Consider the following 24,985-nt stretch of genomic DNA (forward strand, 5'->3'; position numbering starts at 1 on the left):
TAGACCGATGAGGTTTGGTTGATCCATGGTTCTGTCCACGTGCTGAGTTGTACGCCCATCACCTGGGGGAAATGCCTAGTGTCGGCATATTTTTGGATGACTTTATGGTAGCAGTCAAGTCTGCAACTTCAGGAGCAGTCTGCAAAATCTCGTACTCTGGTGTCTGGGTTGGATCCCCAATGTTGGGTGCTGCTCCTTCATTTTGTGTTTGAGCCCCAATCCTCACTTGACCTGACAATGTATGGGTCGCCGTTTGCAGATTAGTGGCTCATCCTCATCTGTTAGGATGATATATATTTTGTTTGTCGTTGTAGAATTGCACGCAAATGTATCCATCTGCTCTTCTAACATGACTCAGTGAAGTGGCCACGAGTATCGCTACAGGAACCATTCCGTAGTTATGAGATGATTCATCATACGTCTCTGGAGCCAGTTTCTCCAGAGTGGGGATTATTTCTTCAGTTAGCAGTCTGTCCGCAGTTGATTTGCTCTTATCTGATTGATCTATTGCAATCTCGCTTTCAATCTCTGCACACTCCAGCTTAGAGCCACCGTTGTCCTGCACAAATTGGAAGCTACTTGTTATCACCTCGTCATTAATGCCAAATAAAGTAAATAAACTTTCCTCGTCACCAATGACAAATAAATTAAAAACATTTTCAAAGTCTTCTTCTGGCTCATCATCTGCTTCTTCAACCTCCTCATCGTAATTAGCATCATCGTCTGCCGCTTTTCCTGCGAAGTATGATATTGCTGTTGGAATAATAAGTTTATGGAAACAATAACCAACTGCAAAGTCAGCAGCAAGTCACGCCACAGAACCATCTTCCAGCTTCCCATTCTCTGGAACATCAGGGGGACTAAAAAGATTGAAGAAAGAATCATTTGGTGCAGTTTTCCTAACTGTTCGACCATTGCGCCAACCCTAATGTCTCGGCTTCATTTTAATGGTCTTCACGGTGATGTTTTTTCCTTCCTTCCAGTCAATTTGGCATCCTGTGCATCCTGTAATTTGTGGTCCATCAAAAAAGAAGAAATCTGACTCATCAGGCTGGGATTTCATTGTGTATGTCTTGATCGATGCTTCATTTGTGAAATTCTCATTTGGGTCAAACTTAAACTCCAGAGTGAAACTCATTGGCTGCCCTGGACCTGAAAATTTCACCTCTAATTCTTGTAAATGCTTTAGGATGGGCTCATCATACTACTGTATCATGTCACTGAGCACATCCACATTTTTGAAGACTGCTCACCAGAATTCTGGAATTCCCCTTGGCTCCGCCATTTCTTCATCTGGTTTATCTTCCTCCACTTAACATTCGCTTGTACCTCATTGGATAATTGTGCCATGATATCTCGTTGCTAATCACAATGATCCTCTGTCGCAGAATTGCCTAGAATGTACAGCTGCTCACCGCTGTTCATGGCCTCACACACATCTGCTCTGATGATGGACTCGCGTTCCGTGTCCACAACAGAAAATGGAATGATGTGACTCCTGTTGTGTACCTATGCTTCAAGTTCGCATACACCCAGCCCGTGCAAATTGGACAAACTGAGGAAGTTGGCCTCGCTCCTATGTTGAGCTTGCATTTTATCAACATGGTGTTCAGCATCACTGGAATTGATCATCTGCCTTCGATGGTAACAGCACTACAGTATTGCTATCCCCAGGGGGCGGCGTGAATCCCGCCCCACTGCTCCGACACCGGCTGCCTTATTCTCTGGCACCGGTTTTTGGGCGGGAAGACAATCACGCCGCGCCGGTCGGGGGCTGTTGGCAGCTGCCCACCCGGCAATTCCACAGGCCCCGATGGGCCGAGCAGCCGTTGGTTTCTGGCCAGTCCTGCCAGTGTGGATTGGACGTGGTCCCACACGGTGGGACCTGGCTGATAGGCCGGCTGGTGCGGTCCTCGGGGGGAGGGGGAGGGGGGCGTGGGGGGATTCGGCCCCGGGGGAGCCTCCACGGTGGCCTGGCCCGCGATCAGGTCCCACCGATCTGTGGGCAGGCCTGTGCCGTGGGGGCACTCCTTCCTTCAGTACCAGCCCCTGTAGGGCTCCCCCAAGGCCGGCATGAAGAAGACACCCCTTTGCGCATGCGCTTGAATCTGCTGGCCAGTCTGCGCATGTGCGGAACCACGCCAGAGGTTCTGCGTATGCGCTAACTCACGCCGGCCCTTCAGCGCCAGTTGGTGCGGCGCCAACCCGTCCGCTGCCGGCCTAGCCCCCGGAAGTGCAGAGGATTCCGCAACTTCCTGTCGGCCCGTTGCCGGAGTGGTTCGCGCTGCTTTTTACGCCGGCGCGGGCCATCGTTTAGATTTGGGAGAGGTATCCCAAGGCTTGGGTTCTTCCTAATAATCTCCCATGGTAATCCAATCACACGGCCCTGAGCTCACCCATTCTTTCTCCAGACTCCTGGAAACCAGCCCAATTATTTAGCTGGAAATTGGAGCACAGACCTGTTCAGCCTCTTACCACGCTGCCATTTATATTCTGATCATGTCTGCGCCCAAACTCCTCGGCTCCTCAAACATCACTTTGTGAGTATGGGCAGTTAATACTTTGCGAATGAGACACACACAAATAGGTGTGGCCAAATTTAGAGATCATTCTCACCAATATCTGTTTATTGGGCTAATTTAATACCTCTGACCATTCTTACCTTGGTTTATTTGAAATAATTTTTGAGATTTGCCTTACCTACATCATTAAATGTTTAGACACATCAGTGAGGCCCTTTTCTTTAAGTTCCTTCTTTTTCATCCTTTGGATCGTCTTTGTTGTATGTCTGAATAACATTGTGACACAATAGAAGGACCCAGGTGTTCATTTTAAAACCTTAACCTAACTTTTACAGATTTGTACTCTAATAGCTACATATTTCACCTCTTGAATAGATAACTCCTACTGAAGCTGGTCTCAGCTTTTTAGTTTCATTGTCATATTTTTAATCATTACAAGTGGCAAATCTATTAAAGCTGACAGATTCCTTTCTGCTCTTACATATGTTCACTGACTGGAATTCCATTTATCCCACTTTTTTGAGCCAATGTACGCCACCTTACAAGACAAATTTTTCATGTCTGTACTGTGGGTGGGAGTATTCACACTGCGAGCAAAGGGAAATTCAGGTGCGGATTGCCAATGATTTATAGACAATTAAAATTAGAAAATATTTTGTATATTTTATTTAATTTCCCAAATCCGCAATCACATGTCGTCAGGAAAGAACTTAAAGAATTTCATGTGCAAAGTATTTTCCTGTGGTATCTGCAGCAGGAACACGGATTATTTTGATCAGATGGTCGAAAATATATTGGGAGTAATTTTGCGTTTTCTCCCACCAATTTCTTTGCTGGTCCAAAAAGAGTTGCACCAGGATTCATGATGAGAGGTCAGTCAGTGGGATGATGAAGCCTTCAATTAATGGTTTCTCTTTCAAAAATATGACCAGTCAAATCCTTTTCCTTTGTCCCAATGTTGAAGAACAGGTGCTGTGGTATTGTCACTCGATGAGTAACCCAGAGACCCCGGGTAATGTTCTGGGGACCGGGTTCAAATCCCAGTATCCCAGATTGTGGAATTTAAAACTTCAATAAGAAATTTAGGGCACGATTTAATGGCATCCAACTATGTGTCGGGACGAGGCCGTTGAACTTTGCGAGATTTGAAATCTGGATCTTGCCCTCGCTGGCAGAGATCCAGATATGCATATTAAAATCAGCTATTAGGCTCATTTAAATATGCATGTGCCGGATTCTCCGTGTAGTACTTATACACACAAACAGACGTGATTCAACCAAAAAGTTTCTAAGCCTTATTCTACAGCCTTATTGCGCTCTCGCTTGAGTGCAACGACGCTGGTGAATAGTGGGAAAGGTGGAAAACGAGAACCGCGCCGGGTGCCAAACCATTTGCGATGCAACCAGCCCGCTCCTGTAGATGAAATTGGGATCTCACCGTAGCGTGGCAAAAAAACAGTTATCACCACTTAAGCCCAATTTCCATACAATTAACAGCAAACTTAGAAACTTGGCTGTAATGCTGCCCTGAATTAAGTTCTGTAACCTGCTTGGTTCATCCATGAGGATTGGGCCTGAATCCTTTTGACAAATCTTTCAGTTCAGAGAACATTGTCATACACCCACCACATAACAGTGAATGAACTTGAAAAGTACTTCATTGGTCAAAATTTTATTTGGAACACTCTGAGGCTGTGCTATATGCTGTATACACGGAAGTCTATCTATTTCTCGATCTTTATATTTTCCCTTCAAAGTGCTGGAGTCCTGCGCAGCTCCCTCCCTCCTAGGCCCATCCAAATGACTGAGAACACGCACGAACAGACTCAAAAACAGCTTCTTCCCCACAGTTACCAGACTCCTAAATAACCCACTTCTGGACTGACCTCATTAACACTGCACCCTGTATGCTTCATCCGATGTCGGTGTCATAATATACATCTATGTACATACTGGACTGCAGACAGGCAGTGATTGACACACAGGATGACCAGTAAGCACACAGAACAGAGCAGCCAATCACCAGACAGGACACTACCACTATAAAGTCAGAGGGCACTAGGTTTCACGCTCTCTCTGGACCCAGCCACTGAGACAGTCAGAGTCCGTGAGCTAGCCAGTACAAACACCATGCAGTAGCTAGCAAGTCTGGTCAGGCTGGTACTAGGTCTCCATTCAAGTCAGCATAGTGTTAACCCACAGTTGAACATGTATAGTAGTTTAGACGTTAAATAAAATCATGTTGCATCTTATCAAGTGTTGGAGGTCTGTCTCTCGCTACACTGCATCAAGTGCAGTCCACATCGACCCAGCCTGCCCAACACATCAGTTGGTGTTTATGTAGTGATATTGTATACCTTGTGTTGCCCTATTATGATTTTTTTTCTTTTATTCCCTTTTCTTTCCATGTACTTAATGATCTTATTGAGCTGCTCGCAGAAACAAAATTTTTACTGTACCTCGGTACACGTGACAATAAACAAATCCAATCCAATCCAATCCAATGTTCAAACTCCAATCTCATTCGTTCCGAGTACCAAAGCCTTCTCTTATGTTCAAGACCTTTTTCCCTGCTATCTTGTCCTGCCGTTGAAAGCACCAAGCAACAAGCTTATGCCCAAAAGAGACCGTTCCTCTACAGTATTTGCAACAGTCTCCAACATGAAAGCTCTCGAGCCCACCCTCATTCATTGACATTCATTTGCCCAGTTGGCTGCTGGAAAAGATAAATCTAATCAGATACCTCCATCAAATACGCAGCCGGGAGAAAATCAAATCACGTCACCGTAAACAGAGTGTAGGTGACAGGTGACGTGAGTCAAAGTAACAAAATGATTTGGAATAAAATAAATGTTAACTAAATACAAATAAAGCAGATAAAATACTTGAATGAGCCTCGAAGGTGGAATGCGTTAAAATATTTCATATTATCGTAGTCTTATTTTCCAAATAATAATACACACCTGCCACTTTCGCAAATAGATTTATTTTATTTTGCAACCTATTCTGTAATTAATTCTACAAACTACAGAATCCAAGATCAAAATATATTTAATTATAATCAGGACCTAATAACTGGCTTCCCAACACCACAATATAAATCTGTCAGAGCTAATCTACCATAATTCCCGCTATGATCTGGAGAATAAACAAACACACAGTGGGAGGTCTGTGTGGATGTCTAATCTGAGCAGTTCCAACTAGCAAGGAAACACAGTGGGAGATGAGATAGCTTGGAACCACGGCCTTGTTACATTTCAACGGATTGGATTGATTTGATATCGAGCAGTACATTCATTTTTTTCTGAGATGGAACACAAGCGTTTTGTGACAAATTTATAAAATACACATTTCTCCATAAAGAGAAGCCAGACAAGTAAATCTCCGTTGCGCCCAAATAAATTTGAAAGAGCTGCAAATAATTCATTTTGCTGTCATTTTCACCAATTGCATTCAAATGATATTTAAAGAGAAGTATTTCTGGAGCTTGGTTTTTATACCAGCTTTAAAACTTTCTGAAAACACACCTTATTTGGCATTATATTGTATACATTTCAGTGGGAACCTTATTCCCACATTTGTTTAACTTAGTTTGCTGGTATGCAATTTTGCTGCCAAATTCTCGATTGATAGCTGAGTGGACAAAAATAACCATGGTTCTTTGCAAATCACAAAAAACACACTGGAACATTTCCTATGTGCTCTTTGATAGGGGTGGGGGCAGTTAGCTCAGTTGACTGGATAGCTAGCATGTGGCTGAGAATGAATGCCAACAGCTCATGCTCAACTCCTGTTCCAACTCGGGAAGATTTGAGACCTCACCCTGACACCATGAGTGGACAGCAATGGCAAGCCTCCCCTGACAAAAGATCTGCCATGAAAACAGCTTACAGTGGAGAATCAGTAGACAACGATTCAAGATCCTGGGTGGGATTCTCCGGTCGCCGACGCCAAAATTGCATTCGCCGATCGGCCAGAGAATCAAAGTTCCCGACCAAATGGGGGGCGGTGCCCCCTCCAAAGCGGTGTACCTGGAGAGTACGCCGCGCCACGTATCAACAGCCTCAGGACATTGCCTGAGGCCCGCCCCGATGCTCCGCCCCAGACTGGCCGAGTTCCCGACGGCGTGGGTCTCTCATGGTCTCATCCGTTGGGAACACGGCGTGGCGGCTGCAGACTCATCCAGCGCCGCCACAGTCGGGGGTAGGGTCGATTCACGGGCCGGAGGCACTTTGCCGGGGGCTGGGGGCACTGTGGGGGTTTGTCCGGGGCACGCGAGCCAACCAAAGGTGGGGTACTTTTTCACAGGCCGGGTTCGCGAGCGGCCGGCGCCATGTTACACGGTGCAGCCGCTGCAGGTCGCCATCGTGTGCATGTGTGACCACGGACCCGGCAATTCTCCAGGCTGTATCGGCAGCTAGAGCCGGGTGCTCTACGTTGCCTTGATGCTAGCAACCAGCCAAACGGAGGATCGTTGGCCGTTTTGCGCCATTTTTACTGTCGCAAAACACCACCGTTCCCACGCCGGCATGGGGACATAGCCTCAAGATCGGAGAATCCAGCCCCCGAATCGTTTTTATGTTTCAGGGTGATCGGTATTGAGATAGATAAAGGAAGAGACCTCATATGACACAAGGTAGGCTGGATAATAACTAGGTTTATTTACTCTACACACAATAGTAAAATAACACTACTTATCACCCAGAAGGGTCACCCTCTCTGACCTGCTCCCAGGGTGGGGTTTATATCCTGTGAGGTTCCTCCCAATTAGGTGGGGAGGCTCCGCCCCTTAATTACCAGGTGTTCGTACTCCATGGTGTGAGAGGGGAACCAAATTCAACACACGGTTTGGCCCCTGAGGGGCTCATAACACCCCCCCCCCCCCACTCCCCCTCCAACCCACCCCCAAGTCTGGAGAAACTTCCTTTGCTTCAGGTAGTAGTTCCCTCAGCCGCTTGGGAAACTGACGGTGGTCCAGTGGTGGTAAGGTCAGCCCGGGAGACATGCAGCTCACCGGTGAGTGTCATTTACACGAAGAGCACCGAGATTCGATGGCTCAGCTGGTAACAGTTGTGGCGCTACAGGTGCCTGAATGCTGTTGTCCAGGGGGTTGGCATCCATGTCGGAAACATCACCATCGGACAGCCCTGCGGCAGCATTAGGTATTTCGGCTTCCCGATGTTGAACAGGTGGTGGTGATGGTGAATGGTACTCTGGCTTCGGTGGTGCCTCGGGACTCCTCTTAGACGGCAAATGGGACTGTACCCGGACCGGGGTCAGGGCACACTGGATCTAATCTAGTGGTTCTTGTGGGCATCGTCGGATGTGATGAAGGTGGTGGTGGTGGACTGAGTAAGAGACCGGGCCCATCACCCGGAGGATCATGCCAGGGATCCATGCGACTGGCACCGAAATTGCGTAGCTGCAAGCGCCGATACGAGTCCGCCCTGGAGCGACCCTGTCGCTGGCAGATTTACACAATGAATTCAGGGAATATGAGGCTGAGGCAAGTTCTCAATTCTGCTGGTGCAACCCCGGTTATGGCATGCGGTGTTATTCGCTAACTGAAGAGAAAGCGAGCCAGCCATGTCGCCCAAGCCCCGGCGGTGATCTTTTTCATAGCCTGCTTAAAGGCCTGGACCGCCCGCTCAGCCAGTCCGCTGGAGGCAGGGTGGTACGGGGCAGTCCTCACGTGTCAGATTTCATTTGTGGCCACGAATGATGCAAAGTCTTGGCTGGTGAACGCTGTCCCATTATCGGACACCAGGACTTCAGGTATCCCGTGTATGCTAAAAATGTTTTGCAGCTTGTCCGTGGCTGTTCACGTAGTCACAGTCTGTACCCAGTGGACCTTGAAGTCCACATGGGCGCGGCACCACAGTTTCCCTGGCCATTCCCATGGGTGCATTGGAGCCGCCTGTGGGGCTTTCTGGTGCTCCTGACCTTCTTGGATAACCAACATAGCTGCAAGCCAGCATCTTCATTTTGGCCACCCCTGGGTGCCCATTACAGAAGTCTTTCAGCAAGAAAGTATGACCCTGTTCGTGGATGACCACCCGTGTCCCCACAAAAAAGGACATTGTCGTACATGCTCAGCTCCGGGAGCTTCAAGGTGTAGGCCCACAGATCATCCGGCAGTGTTCTATACTGGGCCCCGTATTGAACCATATGCCGGACCCACGATAATTGTGTCTGAGTCCACTCCTTCATATCAGTTGCCGTGACCGCCAGGTGTCCATGAGATGGAGAGCTGATTACCTCCACAGCCGAAGCGGGCCCTGGTGGTTTCATGGAGAGGAGAAGATGGCTCAACCTGTCAGCGTGTGGTATTGTTGTGCCCAGGCGGTGCTCCAAGGTATATGCGGCTCGGAGCAAAACCCACCATTGGATGGATGCAATCGGTGGGATCACCCGGTCCTCTTTAAATAATCCCAGTAAGGGCTTGTGGTCTGTATAAATTGTGAAGGCGCTCCCGTAAATGTATATTGATGGAATTTTCGTACTGCAAATTCGATGGCCAGGCCTTCCTTCTCAATTTGTGCCTAATTCCGTTCAGTGTCGGCTGGTCTGTTGCTGGGGAATGGCGTCCCCACATAATCCCAGAAAGCCTCGGCCTTGGTCACAGCATCCCACTCGACTCTCGGGACTGTCTTCCTGTAAGGTTAAGTTGGGAGAGGTTCCGCGGTCGCTCCAGGGCGAATCGCAGAAACCCCACTGATCACTTCCGGTTACGGCCGATCTACCATCATGCCGACGATCGATAGTGAGGACCCCTAGGCCCGGAGTTCCTAGAGGCCGCGTTTGCACTCTCCCTGGATAGTGCGATGTCTACTGCTCTCTGGAAGGTTAGGGGAGTTTCCATGAGTAATTTTCGTTGTTTCTCTCTGTCCTGTAGCCCACTGACAAAATGGTCCCGCAGAGACTGGGTCAAGGCGGTCCCTAATTATTCGACCATAGTGGGTCAAATCTCAAACAGGAAATTTGGCATGTCCATATTGACTCTTACCAACTTTTACAGATGCACTATAGAAAGCATCTTATCTGGCTGCATCACAGCCTGGTATGGCAACTGCTCGGCCCAAGACCGTAAGAAATTATAGAGAGTCGTGAACGCAGCCCAGTCAGCACACAAAGCCACCTCTCATCCATTGATCCATTGATTCTGTCTGCCTTGGGAAAGCAGGCAGCATAATCAAAGACCTCTCCCACCTGGATTATTCAGTCTACCAATGTCTTCCAACGGGCAGTAGATACAAAAGTCTGAGAACACGCACGAACAGGTTCAAAAACAGCTTCTTCCCCGTTGTTACCAGACTCCTGATTGACCATCTCATGGACTGAACTGATCTCTTCACACAACTTCTCTACTGAGTAGTACTACACTCCATATACTCACCCGTTGCCTGTGCCTATGTATTTAAATTGTGCATTTATGCATGTCATATTTTTTTCTCATGTATGGAAAGATCTGTCTGGACTGTATGCAGAACAATATTTCTCACTGTACCTCAGTACATGTGATAATAAAACAAGCCCAATTCAATCCAAATTTGCAGGAGGCGGTGAACATCTGCAGAGAAACTCCTTGTTGGATTTGGTCGGGGCCTGCGAGGCCATGTGAACATGATATCTCCAGACCATGATTGGGGGCTGTGGGTTCAAATGATTCTCGACCAAGTCGATCAAAGTTGTGAATGGCAGCATGTCTGGCCTGTCCGGATAGGCGAGGCTTTTAATCAATGCACAGTTGGACTGCCAATGGAGGTTAGTAGCATGACAGTGTCGTTTATCACCCACCATGTCGTTGGCCTGAACACACAGTTGTACTCGCTCGATGTATTGGGCCCAATCGTCAGTGTGAGTGCCAAATGGTTCCAGCTTATCAATGAGCGCTATTGTTCTGCTCAGGGCAGAGGCCTCTCCAAGCCTAGATGAAGCTGGTCAGAGGCAAAAATCCCGGTGGCTGCAGCAGATCCACTTTATCCTCATTGCCAGTGTGATAGCTGAAGGACGAGACTTCATACGACATCAGGTCGGCAGAATAATAACTAGGTTTATTTACTTTACACACTTTATACAATGCTACAATAACACTACTCCCCCCCCCCCCCCGAAGGGTCACCCTCTCTGACCTGCAAGGTTGGAGTGTATATCCTGTGAGGTTACTCCCAATTAGTGGGGAGGCTCCAGCCCCAATTATTGGGTGAGTTTGTACTCCATGTTATGGGAGGGGAACCATATACAACATAGGGTTTGGCCCCTGAGGGGGTGGTAACAGGCAGTGTTATTGTAAGCTGACTTTATTAAGAACAGAACTTGGACACAATTGTAGGCCTGCAGCCTGCTTATGGCTAACATTTGCATGTGCTATCTGACCTCTGACTCCCAGGTCATGTGACCCAATGAAGTCAGAGTGCACCGTATTACAGCTAATACTGGAGTACATTACCACATTCAATCTAATAAAATGACCTGCCTTTAGGCAGGGCATCAATGAATGAATTTGATCAGAATTGATATTGAACAAACATTTAAATGATCTGCCTGAGTTTGTTTAGTTCACCTGAGTTTGTTTTGGTCTCTTAGGTCATGAGCACATGAATCTTTAACATGTTAGCCTGAAATTCCTTTTCCTACTAGCAGAGTATTAACCAATCGGCAAAGGGATTGGAAATTCTACTAACTTAGTCTGGAGAGGAATTTGAAATGAATGATTTGTGTGTTCTATAACACTTGCATTATATTTTTCAACCTTGTGCGAAAACCCAAACAAAATGCTTCAGCTGAAATTTCACATGGAGCTAATACTTAAAGATTCTTTGTAATACTATTATTTAACTTTGGCAGGGCAATTCTGAGAAATGTCCTGTTCTCAAGGTCAATAATACAGGAGCAGAAGAGTGATTAAGCTCAAAGCTATGCAGCCACTTTTGAATAGAGCCCCATTTTCACATAGGAATTTTATACAGGCCCAAAGTTAATCGCTGAAATTAAGCCATGCACTCATTTTAATCATATCTCTGTTTAGGGCAGAAATGAACTGGATGCTCCCTTCATTGACACATTGGTACAAGTACAGGGACACCTAAGAATGCAGGTATGATTGACAGCAGCATGTAGTTGGCAAAAATGGCTGGTCTGTCAAGCAGTATGTAGAACTTTCCATTTGGTATACTAATAAAGTGGGAAATATTGGGTTGGCTAATTATTATACACATCCCTCAAATTTCCTTTCCATTGAACTATAATGAGTTGATCATTCCAACGTGTATTTTTAAGCTGTGATGTTTTACTAGTTTGCGCAAACCGAATTTAACATAGTGCCCCTTTCAGTTTGCATTGTGCTCTATGTGTACCAATTTCAAAGACAAAATGAAGTGTCCAAAGGGTGAGGACCCCAATGCCAGATTTATACCCCGTGAGTCCTTTATACATAATACATAAGAGCTGCTCCATTTCACCTGAAGCAGGCTTTGCTATGCAAAATATAATTTAACAATATTACCGTGGTCTGCACAAGGATTCCTCTATTCCAACTGGATGTGGATCATGTGAAGGCTGCCCCTATATGAACTGGCTTAGTTTCTTTACACTTTAAGTCAAAAGCTGACAAATTTAAATAATGAGATAACAACTGGATTAGAGAGGGGAGAATTGATGTTTGTTCACTGAGGTGTGAAAACTTTAAAGGTCGCTGCTGCGGTATTGCACTGCAGGTCAGAACTGGCATGATCAATGCTACAACCATGTTCATTAGCACACACAACATTTCCATTTGACATTCCTTTATACATCTGCCAATTGACGGAAGAGGAGGAAAAGGGATAAGCATATTTACCCAAGAGGGAATTCATGATCATTGTAGGTACAGGGCATCTCTCCACCATTCCTTTGCCATGTTAATATATCATCCCCACAGTTATTTTCTCAGGAGCGATTCTTTCATAGACTGAATATCATCAGAATGCAGGGACTTTTTCATACATCAGGCAAACAACACAAAGTGCATTCCCTGGCAGCTGCTGCATTTTGTGTGCAAGTCAAGGTAAAACTGCCTTGAACTCTTTTGCCTTGGGCTCTTTCCAGGGTGCCAGTGAAACAAAGAAGAAATAGTTGTATTGAAACTTTGCATTTCCTGACCTCAGGACATGGCAAAGTGATTCACAAAGTACTTTTGAAGTACAGGCACAGCTGTAATGGGAGGAAGCACAGCAGCCAACACAAGCCCCATAAACAACAATGAAGTACGTGATCGGACAATCTACTTTTGCTGATTGGAGGAATAATGTTGGCCAGGGCATCTGCTCTTGTTCAAGTCTGACCAGGGAATCTTTTCCAGCCATCAAAGAGGACATCTTCACTGAAAGGCACACTCCCCTCTGCTGAACTGGAATTCAAACTGAATTGTGTTCTCAAGTTTCTGGAGTGGGTCTTAAACCCAGGACCTTCAGAGGTAGGTGTGTATTAACTGTGCTAAGGTATAAAAGCCAAAAACTGTTGTAAGGTTATAACAGTGGAGGCATAAACAACTTCTGCCAGGGCTTTGCAATGCCCAAAAAGATCGCCATCTCTCCAACACACTACTCTCCTTGATAACTGAGACCTTTTTATCCTTGGAACTTGAGCCATTGCACTTCATCCAAAGCATAAAGGGTGGATTCTCCGCCGGCCGACAGCGGAATCAGGAATTGCAATTAGGCGGAGAATTGATTTTAACGGCGAAATTGCGGCTGGCGCTGGTTTCATGCCAAATCACAATTCTCCAGTGCCTCAATAGCGGCGTCAATCCGTTCCACTCTGCACATATGGTAAACGCCGTTGGCATATCATTGGTGGGCCTGACCCGGTATTCTCCAGAACCTCCGTGATTCTCCTCCTCCACCGGGGCGAATTCCCGATGCTGAGGTTCACTTGTGCTTTTAAAAATAATGGTGAGGAAGAGATAGGAAGTAGGAATCGGAGCGGCATGACAATGGGCTGCCAGTCCTGACACTGGCTGGGCTAGCAGAGATAGGAGGGGGGAAGGATTGACTGGGCAGAGTGACACTGGCCGTATGGGCGACCCCATCCCACCACCCCCACTTCCCAGCCCCCACACATTACATAGCGACTGTGCCAGCACCTTCTGAGTCTATGCCACATCAGCCAGCGATTGCCCCATCTCCCTCTGGAACTGGACCACCTCCCTCTGTGGCAGTGCCATATCGGCAAGTGCCTGCGCAATGTCACCGATGCTCCCAGCCATGGCCCTCTGTGACTGGGCCAAACTCAGCAGTGCCGTTGCAATGTCCAGGTGGCTCTGAAACAAGCCTGTGAGGGAGAAATCTTGTCCTGGGCCTCAGTCACTGCCTCCACAGAATGCACCAGGCCTTGGATATGCTGATTCATGGCCAAAACCTTCGCCCCCAAGGCTTCCAACGTGGACACCACCTGTGCGGTGTTGACTTGGGTGGCAATCATGGTCGGCACTACCTCCTGCCCCTGCACGCAGTTGGACTCTTCCACCTGCACCTGCAAGTGATGGATGCTCGCCGTCATCCCCTCATGGTGTCTCTGGCTCTGCAACTGCATCTCCACGATCGATGGGACTGTCCATTCCAGAAGCCCGAGTGTGGTGTGAGGGTGGTGTAGGGGTAGTGTGAGGGTGGTGTGGGGGTGAGGGTGGTGTAGGGGTAGTGTGAGGGTGGTGTGGGGGTGAGGGTGGTGTTAGGGGGGGGTTTGACACTCATGTCACGGGGGAACCGCAACTCAGCAGGGTCTCACTTCCTCGCCCGCGGCCTATCTGCACCCCGCGACTGCCCTTTCCTCGGGCCCACCGACCACATCCAGGACCTGCTGCTCTGCCACGGTGAGGGGCCACAGGTCCAGCAGTCCCCCTGCAGTCTTCTCCCACTCCTGCGGTTATGAGCAGCCTTCTCTTTGGGATGGGGGGGGGGGAAGGGAACAGAAAATGCGCAGTGTTAGACAGTCTGACGCATGCAGCCCAGGGGGTGGGCTGCTGGTGGCTACAGTGTCACCCGGCCATGACGGCCAATGTGGGTACCAGCATGTGGTGCGGGTTGGAGGTTCATATGCCCTCCAGGTAGGTGGGGATAGGGATACGTGTGTGTTGTACAGGGGTTGGTGTCAGGGGCGCAGTGCAGCATACTCACCATGGCTGCCCTGAGGATGTCGTACAGTTTTTTACGCCGCTGCAGGCTGGTCTGGATGGTATTACTCGTAGCGCTTACTGCTGTGTTGCTACTCGTGTCTTAATAAAGCTCGTAGTCTCAAGTGTGGAGAAGATGCTTTATTGTGAGTTCGTTCAGTTTCCAGAGCTCGACCTAGAACGACCTTCCAGTGCTAACTACCAGCTTTGCTTGCTGTGTGTCCTGCTTACCAGCCCCCCTGCTGTGAAGTGTGTGTTGTGTATGTGTTGCTCCAAGTTCTGCCCTCAGTGAAGTGTGTCCTCACTTCCTGTCCCCGTCTATTTATATGGCTCTCCCGTGCCCCCTCTAGTGTTTGCTCAGTTGTATTGCATCTAGTTAACTTGTGATCACCACATCCCCCTTTTTCTCTTTACATATTTTCTGTACATCGTTAAAGAAAATTGTACATCCTTTCCCGGTGTATTTATAGCTCTCCCTCTGGTGTTTGCTCAGTTGTTTTATATCTAGTAAATCTACGATCACCACATCCCCCTTTTTCTCTTTACATATTTGCTGTACATCGTTAAAGAAAATTATAGAAAACAGTTACTTATGATATGCGTATCTACACAGGTGATGGTGCTATTGCATATTTTACAAAGCCAATGTAGTTATATGTCCAATCTCAATAAAAACATTTATGAGTCCAAACTTGATGAATTTGTTCAGAGCTTTTTTTCTTTTTGTTGTTGATGACGTGGTGATATTGATATTGCAAGTCCGCTGTGAATGTTGTTGGTGTTCTTTGTTATTTTAAGTACCCAATGCATCATCCCGAGGTGTTTGCATGGTCACCTCACTGATGTTGACTGGCATGGCCTTTTTTCTGTGCTTGTGGTGTTGATTTATTGTCTCATCCGCCTTGGATGCTGGTGTGCTTGCTCGTTCTGGAGCAGACGTGAGTTTGTGCGATTCGTTGTCATCCCATGACGTGTTTGTAGTCTTGTCATCGTTTTGCAGTGTGCTGTGGCATTGTCCTTCATGTGCCGAGTAGTACCATTGCGTACAAGTCATTGTTTCATTGCTGTTGTTTCTGTCGTTCTTGTTTTTGTTGTTTTCGTTGCCGTACTTGTCGCTGTTTTTGTCGTTTCTGTCTTTGGTGTTGTCGCTATCTTTGTTCCTGACTTTGTTGTGTTTGTTGCCATTCTTGTTGTTTCTGTCTCTGTCGTTGTCGCTATCTTTGTGCTTCTTGCTATTGTTGTTGGTCTTGTCGCGCTTCATGTTGTTTTTGTTCTTGCTGTGTTTCTTTTGACTTTTGTTTTTCTTGTTATACTCTATTCGTGTCCCGAGTGGATAATTTGAGTCATTTAGCATTTCGTCTCGAGAGTGGTGCGAATGATCTGATGTTGCATCGGTGCAGGTGACCTCAATCATTTGTGGAGAATTGGATTCCTCATCTTTGCTTTTGTTGTGCTCCTCTTCCGGAGTCGAATTCTTCTCGATTTCGTTTGACGTGGTGTCTCTGGATTCTTGGCGCTCCTCTTCTGGAGTCAAAACCTCCATGATTACAATTGACGTGATGTCTGTGGACTTCTGGCGCTCCTCTTCTGGAGTCCAAATCTGCATGATTTCAGTTGACGTGGTGTCTGTGGACTCCTGGCGCTCCTCTTCTGGAGTCCAAATCTGCATGATTTCAGTTGACGTGGTGTCTGTGGACTCCTGGCGCTCCTCTTCTGGAGTCCAAATCTGCATGATTTCAGTTGACGTGGTGTCTCCGGACTCTTGGTGCTCCGCTTCTGGAGTTGAAATCTTCATGATTTCCGTTGATGTTATCTCACTGGACTCCAGGTGCTCCTCTTCTGGAGTCAAAATCTGCATGGTTTCTTCTGGCTTGGTCTCTCTGGACTCCAGGTGCTCCTCGTCTGGAGTCAGAATCTGCATGGTTTCTTTTGGCTTGGTCTCTCTGGACTCCAGGTGCTCCTCTTCTGGAGTCAAAATCTGCATGTTTTCTTTCGGCATCGTCGCTCTGGACTGTTGGGTGGCCCGACTCTGTGCTTCTGTACAGACAAGCTGAGAACTGTCAGTCTCGCTGTGATCCTGTACGTCGAGTGCGATCACCTTGTTACTGTTCTCGCATGCAGTGGGTAGAGGTGCATTGTCTTCTTCTTGTTCATGTGAGCTTGTTAGACTTTCATAGTCTGCTTGTGGTTGCTCAGATACGGCAGGTTGACCTTCATGGTCTTGTGTATGCATGGTGTCAGTGGTTAGATGTACGTTGTCTTCTTCTTGTTCCTGTGAGCTTGGTAGACTGTCATAGTCTGCTTGCGGTTGCTCAGATACTGCGGGTTTACCTGCATGGTCTTGTTCATGCATGGTGTTCGCCAGGGAGTGTTTGCTTGCATCCCTTTTGGAGTCTTTCATTACTCGCACTGTGGAGCCTGTCATCGCTCGCTCTGTGGAGTCTTCCTGTGCTCTCTGTGTGGCGTCGTCTTCGTCTTGGGTATTGCTGTCATCCAATGTATCGACGAGCTGCCATGGCCTCATGGTGTTTGATTCATCTACCATGAGTAGAGTCGTGTTGAGCTTTGCAACGGTGTCGCTGATGCTGTGATCAGCATGTCCAAATAACTCCTCCATGTCTAAGTAGTATTCTTTGATAGCCATTTCATCTTTGTTGGCTTCTTCTACCACGAGTTGATTCGTGTTGAACTTTGCGACCGTGTTGCTGATGCTGTGATAAGCATATCCGACTGACTCAGCTGTGTCTGAGTAGTATTCTTCGAAAAACAGATCATCTTTTGTTGTCTCGGAATTCTTTTTGTTCTCTTCACTTTGGGTGGTGCAGACTGCTTTTTTCAGGGTGTTGTGCAAGTTGTTTTTAACTGTTGGTGTAAGTTCAGGCGTTTTTCTGTGTTCTGAGGCAAGAAAATTTGTGTTTACCACTTTAAGTGTCTTGTTTTCAATTTTCGGGCATTTTCCTTTTAAGTGGGCGTGGTCGGGATGCTCAGACGTCATGACGTCACGCGCAGGAATGCATTGCGCATGCGCAAATCGGCCTTCCTCCTTCACTGTGCGGTTTTGTTTCCATTGCGCATGCGCGGCGTGCGCATACGCATTACGATCCGCGACCAAAACTTTTTTTTGCTGCGCATGCGCGGCTTGCGCATGCGCATAACGATCGGCACCGCGATATTTTTTAAACTGCGCATGCGCGGCTTCCGGTTCCGGCGCATGCGCAGACGCCATTTGTAGTTCTTTGCTTACCGGAGACTGCAAAATGTGCTCCAACGCCATTTTTTGGCGTTTTTCGCGGATTTCAGGGATTTTTCTTGCCCACCAGGACTCTCTCTCCAAAACTCGTAAGTAATTTTCTCTTCCCGATTTGGACAGGGTTTCAGCGTTTTGGCTTTGTGAGAAATTCTTGTCATTTCTTCTTTTTGATCTGTACTTTTCATTCGCGATTTCTTGCTCTTTTCGTGATTTTTTAAGTTTTGCATCACTCAGTCTCTGTGCAGTTTGGACTCTGAGTATGTCTTGCTGTTCAAATTTCTCACAGTACTCTTCAAATTTGTTTAGTACCGTTTGTAAGCTGTTTCTGTCTTCACCTTTTGAGTATTTAAATCCATTATAAACTTTCCTAGCTTCATGTCCTTCGATGAGGATTGCTATTTTAATTTCGTCTGAGGCTGCTGCTGCATCATATGCTATGATATAAAAATCGAACATTTGTTTAAACCTTTCCCAGACACTTCTTACTTTTCCAGTCGTGTCCAGGTGAAGTGGGTATCCAAGGCACATCCTCTCATCAGCAATGTCTTCCCAAGTCGAATGTCCAGTAGGAGATTTCCATGCCATTCTTGGTTGAGATTTCCATGCCATTTTTTTTGTTTTCTGTATCTGCAGCTGAGTTGTCCTGTCATAAGCGTCTGAAATCACTCCTGGGTACCATGTGTTGCTACTCGTGTCTTAATAAAGCTCGTAGTCTCAAGTGTGGAGAAGATGCTTTATTGTGAGTTCGTTCAGTTTCCAGAGCTCGACCTAGAACGACCTTCCAGTGCTAACTACCAGCTTTGCTTGCTGTGTGTGTCCTGCTTACCAGCCCGCCTGCTGTGAAGTGTGTGTTGTGTATATGTGTTGCTCCAAGTTCTGCCCTCAGTGAAGTGTGTCCTCACTTCCTGTCCCCGTCTATTTATATGGCTCTCCCGTGCCCCCTCTAGTGTTTGCTCAGTTGAATTGCATCTAGTTAACTTGTGATCACCACAACTGCCTCTGCCACCTGCACCCAGACCCGGCAAACAACAACTGGCAGCCTCCTCCCTGGGCCGGGGTATAGGGTCATCAGCCTCTCCTCCACGGTGTCCAAGCGGATCATAAGCTTGGCATTGGTGAAGCGTGGAGCTGCTTTAGGTGCTTCCATCTTGTTGGCTGGGATGGTGTGTGTGGGGAGTGAAGTGCGGCTGCAGCTTGTCAGCTTCCTGAGTGTTAATTGTGAATCATGAATTGTGAATTCGGCACCGTTTCTCATTGAAATCGATTGTGTTCTACGTGGCACCAGTGCGAGCCCCTTAACAGTCACTGAATCGCCACCGTGTCGAAGAATCGCCGGGGGGCGGTGTGAATCTCACCCCGCTGCCCCGATGCCGGCTGCCGAATTCTCCAGCACTGGGGTTTTGGCGGGGGCGGGAATCGTGCCGTGCCGGTTGGCTGCCGCTGTCAGCCCCCCCCCCCCACCCCCCGGTGATTCTCCGGCCTGCGATGGGCTGAGCGGCTGCCCGTTTCCGGCCGGTCCCGCCGGCGTATATGACACCAGGTCCATGTCGGTGGGACCTGCCTCTGCAGGCAGCCTGCACAGTCCTTGGGGGAGCGTGGGGGGATCTGACCCCAGGGGGGCTCCCACGGTCGCCTGGCCTGCAATCGGGGCCCACCGGTCCGCGGGCGTGCCTGTGCCATAGGAGCACTCTTTCCCTCTGCGCCAACTGCTGTCAACCTCTGCCATGGCCGACGCCTTCCTCTCCCTCTCCTTCCTCTCCCTCCTTTCCCTATGGGCCCGGATGGAGATCAGCTCCCCCGGATCACTGCTTTCAGAGCCTCCCAGTCCATCCCCACCCGGACCTCCCCCGTGTCTGTTGGTATCCAGATACCCCATAATACTTCCCTGGACCCTCCTACACACCTCCTCATCAGCCAGCATCCCCACATCCAGGCGCCAGAGCGGGCGCTGGTCCCGCGCCTCCCCCATCTCCAGATCGACCCAGTGCGGAGCATGGTCTGAAATTGCTATGGCCGAATACTCTGCATCCTCCACCCTCGGGATCAATCCCCTGCTCAGGACGAAAAAATCTATTCGGGAATAAACCCTATGGACATGGGAGAAAAAGGAATACTCCCGCGCTCTCGGCCTCCCAAACCTCCAGGGATCCACCCCTCCCATCTGGTCCATAAACCCCTTCAGAACTTTGGCCGCCGCCGGTCTCCTACCCATCCTTGAACTGGACCGGTCCAGTGTGGGATCCAGCACTGTGTTAAAGTCTCCCCCCATGATCAGGCCCCCTGCCTCCAGGTCCGGAATGCGCCCCAACAAGCACCTCATGAAGCCGGCATCATCCCAATTCGGGGCATATACATTAACCAGCACCACCTTCTCTCCCTGCAGCCTACCCTTCACCATAATATATCTGCTCTCCTTGTCCAACACCACCTCAGCCGCCTCGAACGCCACCCTCTTCCCCACCAGAATCGCCACCCCCCGGTTCTTCGCGTCCAATCCTGAGTGAAAAACCTGCCCCACCCACCCCTTCCTCAGACGAACCTGGTCCGCCACCTTCAAGTGGGTATCCTGGAGCATAGCCACGTCCGCCTTCAGCCCCTTCAGATGAGAAAATACCCTAGTTCTCTTAACCGGCCCATTCAGCCCCCTCACGTTCCAGGTAATCAGCCGGATCAGAGGGCAACCTCCCCCTCTCCCCCGCCGGCTAGCCATAGCTTATCGACTGCTCGCCCCAGGCTAGCGCGCCCCGCCCGACCCGTTCCCCATGGCAATAAAGCCTCTCCTCTACCCCCCCGGCCCACACCAGCTCCTTCCTGGCCATTCCAGCAGCAACCCGGTATCCCCCCCCACCCCCCCCCACCCCCCCAGGCTAGGACCCCTCCTAGCCGCAACGCACATCCATGGTACTTCTGTGAGTCAGCTGACTTCTGCTGACCCGGCAGCTCCCGCCAAAACCCATCCCCTCCCAGCATGGGGTCATCCCCCTTTTGCCACACCTCCTTGGCACCGCTTCAGCGTGGGAAAAAAAACCAGTAGAGGCCACGCCCCCACCTCCAGTTCCGCGCCCCCCGCCCCACAGCGCGGGAAACCAGAGGAAAGCCCGCGCTTTCATACTGCCACACCCCACCCTACTGACGCAGCTCCCCAAAATCCAGTTTCATCCCAACCCCCAGCCACGTACAGAAGAGAACATATAAAGCACATACCCGCAATGTTCCCCACATACCCCACAACCATACCCAACAGACAAACCCACCCGGAAACAGAGCAAAAAGAAAAGCAGCATAAAAAAAACACGTGTCAAAATTGAAGAACCCCGCAACAGCGAAAACAGCAACGGCCATAGTGTGTCCCCAGACCCTAGTTCGAGTCCAACTTCTCCGCCTGTACAAAGGCCCACGCCTCTTCCGGGGACTCGAAGTAGTGGTGCCGGTCCTTATATGTCACCCACAGACGTGCAGGCTGCAGCATTCCAAATCTGACCTGCTTGGCATGCAGCACCGCCTTAGTCCGGTTGAACCCGGCCCGCCGCTTTGCCACCTCCGCACTCCAATCCTGGTAGATTCGCACTACCGAATTCTCCCACTTGCTGCTCCTCTCTTTCTTGGCCCAGCGCAGCACACACTCCCGGTCACTAAATCGATGGAACTGCACCAGCACCGCCTGCGGGGGTTCATTTGCCTTAGGCCTCCTGGCCAGCACTCTGTGAGCTCCCTCAAGCTCCAGGGGCAAATGGAAGGACCACGCTCCCATCAACGAGCTCAATATCGTGGTCACGTACGATGGGGGATCCGACCCCTCCAGCCCCTCCGCCAGGCCCAGGATCCTCAAATTCTTTCGCCTGGTGCGAACGTCCAGCTCCTCCAAGCGGTCTTGCCACTTTCTGTGAAGTGCCTCGTGCAACTCCACTTTCCCCACGAGGACCACGGCCTCCTCCTCCCGCTCAGCGGCCTGCTGCTGCAACTCCCAAATGGACACCTCCTGGGCTGCCTGGGTCCCAAGCAGCTTGTTGGTAGTCGCATTCAGGGAGTCCAGCAACTCAGCCTTCAGCTCCGCAAAACAGCGCAGAAGAGAGGCTTGCTGCTCCTGCGCCCACTTCCACCAGTCCTCGGGTGTTCCGCCGGCCGCCATTTTGTCCTTCTTCCCCCGCTTTTCTTGGGGAGCTGCTGCAGCTTTTTCCTTTGCCCCACTCCGGGTGAGCACCATAAATTATGGGGAATGCTCTTCTAGACACCCTCCCCCACCGGGATTCGTTGAGACAGTGCCGTTTGGGGCCCTCAAATCGGCCCAAAAGTCCTTAAGTAGCGGGAGCTGCGGTGCGGCTTAGCTCCGCATAGCCACAACCGGAAGTTTCCAAAGCCGATTTTATGACCGCTCCACTCCTAGTACAGGCCATCCACCGGTGGAGAATCTGAGAAGGAGTGTTCCCACATGGGGAAAAGTCTAAACAGCACCACTATGAGCCCTTAAAAGAGCCCCAAAGTCCGAAAATAGCGGGAGCCACTGAACGTGCGGCTTAGCTCCGCATCACCGCTACCGGAAGTCCGCCCCCGCTTCTTCAATGGCCTTGGTGAGATCTTTTCACAGTTCTTCCCTCTGCTGCTAGAATTCAGCTTTCATAAAGGCCCTCAAGTCAGCTTGAGGCCTCTAAGCTGGCCCTTCCCCCGCCTGCATGCTTGCAGAGGCTTTTGTCTGCTGCTGCTTCAGCCCAATCTTGCACTGTTTCTGAGGGTCTGATAACCAAGAAACATACTATTCCTGGGGGAAAGTACTCCTCGAACATTCACCTACGCCTTTTCATCGAAATTCCAACCCGTGCCGCCCAAAAAAGAGCTCTTTTCTGTAACCTTGGGCAGGAGTTGCCTCTGTGTGATCACTCACTCCATGGTCCACACCGGAAGTCCCAGTATTGGGGCTTTGTGACTAACCTATCTAGTTCGAGCTAGATAGATCTTCCAAGTTTCAGATGAAACCAGAGCAGTGGAGTGTGTGCGAATGTAGAGTTGAGGTTAAAGTGACATCAATCATGATCTTATCCATTGGAGGAGCAGGCTCAAAGGGCCAAGTAGCCTACTCTTGCTCCTAATTTGTATGTTCGTAAAGCGCTGATCTGGAGTCAGGAAAAACCACTTAAGTACCAATTTATCTTGTTTTGCTGGTTTCCTAGTAGGTTCTGGTGGGCTCCATTCGGAAATCTTTGGCCTAATCGGCTCCGGCACTCCCCTAATAGTGATTGCTTCCGAGTCAGCCTTTAACACTGAGCTGATGTTGGGGACTGTTCCTTCACATCCCCAATGGTGGCGTCCACCTACAATCGTGCTTCATCCACCAACCACCTCGGGAGGCCACAGTGCCACATTTTCACTGCATGAGTCATTCAGATCGGTTGCATTTCGTTTGTTCCTGATTATCAGGTGCACTCCCTGCTTACATGCACTGATCCCATTTCAAGTTCGGTTGGTTCCCATACTTGCTCACAACTTCTATAATTCTTCGATGTATTCTGTCAAGTGCATTTCACTGTGTTATATTTGACCTGGGAGTGTTTGATGCTGACATTGAGTGCAGGAGCGACAAGTATTCCATTCCCCTCTACTAACCTGACCCTGATAACTGATTAAGAAAACATTTTTCTAGATAAGAAAAATCCTTCTCATTATTGATAAGCTCAATCGTGAACAGTGTTCCTCCAGCAACATAAATTTAAAAGTGCAAATAGAGCAGGAGTAGACTTTACTTTGACGGACAACTGCAAAAAGGATAAATTATACACATTTTCTATTTAATGCACCTTGATAGGATGTGTAACATGTGACAGCTGTTTCAAAGGATCCAGTTATAAAATGTCGTCTAAATGCTCAAATCCATTTTAATATGTACATAAAACTGATGACCACTTCTTGTCAGTATCATTTTATAATCCACAACTAATACTGATTGACAATGCAAATGTTTTGTACGAGCTAACATAACGCTTTCCCATGTGCAGGAATATGAATACTCTTCACATACCAGATCCCTAGTGATATGCATTTTACACATGGTTAGGTATGTTATTTTCTAAAAACATCCGTTGCATGGGGAAAGATTAAAGGGATAGCATGAACAGCAGACAAACTCTCAATAATGCTATGGCTCTGCAATTTGCTGGTACAGTTACAATAAACAACAAGGATCCACCATCTATAAACAGATACTTATCTTATTGATGGGTTCCAAAGCATACCCACTTGTCCTTGTTCTGGAACCTGGGCAGTGGGTGAGAAAGTGTGGATCAAACAGGGTGAAGAATGATGGATGTGCTTCTATCCTAGGCTGCTTCAGTTACCATGAAGGTCTGTTCGGAACCCTAGAAGTACACAATACAGGGCTCTGACAAACAGGTCTTTATCAGCAGAAGAGTTGAAGGAAGATGTGGATATTCTCAGATAGTGGATGAAGGCAGCAGCAGTACAAAACCTTCAATCACCTTGGGTTCCTTGCCATTGGATCAAGGTTTCATTCTGTGAAGACATGTGTGGAATCTGATATGCAATGGTTTCCCCATGCCACAAAATATCACATACAATTGTCTTTCTTTCTGAGTACATCTCTCAGGCCCTTTGACAACTAGCAACTCTGACAGGAGCAGGATTATGTTGTCTGGAAGCTCTTAGATATGATCTGGCATGGAGGCAGTGGTTATAAGATGCTCATCCAGCACTCAGGTGAGGGAGAGGTGCCTTTTGGCAGCTTTAACTATGACTGAGCAACCCTCTTTAGGATCCACTCTTCTCACGCCTTACTGTGGGGATGAACTAGAAAAGGTGCCGCCTCACCTCTCATGACTGGATAGCCATGTCCAGAGGGATCACCTCCTGCAGAAATATACAGGGGACAAACATTAGTAAAGTTAGGAAAGGAATTGGAAATGTCGATTCCAATGGCATTCTTCCCCTTACCAAATGCACAAAACATGAGCTTATCACCAATACCCTGTTCTACCAGAAGAACAAGTATAAAATGTCATGGAAATGCCCACAGTTCAAGCACTGGCACCGGAATGATTACATTATCCTCCTGGCCTG

General features: G+C 48.5%; 1 pseudogene; it reads right to left on the bottom strand.

Annotated features, from left to right (window-relative positions):
• Positions 1 to 274: 274 nt before the first annotated feature.
• Positions 275 to 1,350, bottom strand: LOC119963636 (annotated as a pseudogene).
• Between the last annotated feature and the right edge of the window lie 23,635 nt (positions 1,351 to 24,985).

Source organism: Scyliorhinus canicula, chromosome 3 (assembly GCF_902713615.1).
Source record: "Scyliorhinus canicula chromosome 3, sScyCan1.1, whole genome shotgun sequence".
NCBI lineage: Eukaryota > Metazoa > Chordata > Chondrichthyes > Carcharhiniformes > Scyliorhinidae > Scyliorhinus > Scyliorhinus canicula.